This window comes from Centrocercus urophasianus, unplaced genomic scaffold, assembly GCF_019232065.1.
Source record: "Centrocercus urophasianus isolate 14NV4802_14NV808 unplaced genomic scaffold, USGS_Curo_1.0 seq_22, whole genome shotgun sequence".
Classification (NCBI taxonomy): Eukaryota; Metazoa; Chordata; class Aves; order Galliformes; family Phasianidae; genus Centrocercus; species Centrocercus urophasianus.
In genome coordinates, this window is record NW_024884778.1 from 3288199 (window position 1) to 3288814 (window position 616).

Consider the following 616-nt stretch of genomic DNA (forward strand, 5'->3'; position numbering starts at 1 on the left):
CAGGGGCGTACGGCCGTCGAACCGCCCGAGGCTCAGAGCCGACCGCGCCTCAGAGGCAGCTCCGGGGGCAGCGGGGCTGGGGAGTTTCTTCGCTACAGCGACGTTCCAGCAGCTCCCACCTGGGAGCAGTTCCTACAACACGCGTCCAGCACAGACAGCCCCTTTTTTTCAGCGGACCAGCCTCACTGTGACAGAACCACCGCACGGTGCTGCGGTGCAGGACACGAGCGGGCAGAGCGAGCCGCTCGGCGCCGCGCCTCCCGGGGCTTCCGCGCCCCCCTCACAGAGCGGCGACCGTTAGGAGCGTTGGGCGCGTGCCGCCAGGCGGCGCTGCGGGCAGAGGCACAGCGCGCGGCAGCACAGCGCGGGCAGCTCGCGCACCTCAGGCGTCCGCGGAGCCTGGGGGCGCTGCGCGCTGTCAGAAAGCCGGGAGCACCGCAGGGATCCACGCAGCTGAGGTTTAAACATCAATCCGGCAGAAATCGGAGCTGCTGTAAAGAAGCGACGCGAAGCTCTGACTTCGGTTATAAGCCACAAAGGAGCGCTGCTGGCGGACGCGCGAGCAGAGCCGTAGCACGGCGCGTGCACGGAAACAAAGTTAGCAAGGGGTCAGAGG